We start from the raw sequence: 279 nt of genomic DNA, 5'->3' as shown, positions 1-279 counted from the left end.
ACTTTTTGACAGCAAACATTATAATGCAGATCTGTCCATTCCACATAGAAAGGCGATGTTATTCAAATAACTGGGGCAATTCTTCCACCCTAACAGGGGTATTTGCATTTTCAGACTGGGATACCAATTCAGATACAAAGAGGAATAATTCCCACACACTTTTTTTCCTTTAAAGGGGTAGACACAGGGGTCATTTCCTGCAGGAGCACACAGGAGCGGAGCTCTGGCAGTAAAGAGCCCAGGGGGTGGGCACATGCAACAAGCCCCACCCCCTGCTCC

This window comes from Gekko japonicus, unplaced genomic scaffold (assembly GCF_001447785.1).
Source record: "Gekko japonicus isolate JY-2015 unplaced genomic scaffold, Gekko_japonicus_V1.1 scaffold1634, whole genome shotgun sequence".
Taxonomy (NCBI): domain Eukaryota; kingdom Metazoa; phylum Chordata; class Lepidosauria; order Squamata; family Gekkonidae; genus Gekko; species Gekko japonicus.
The sequence above is the reverse complement of the archived record's forward strand: the minus strand, read 5'-3'. Positions refer to the sequence as shown.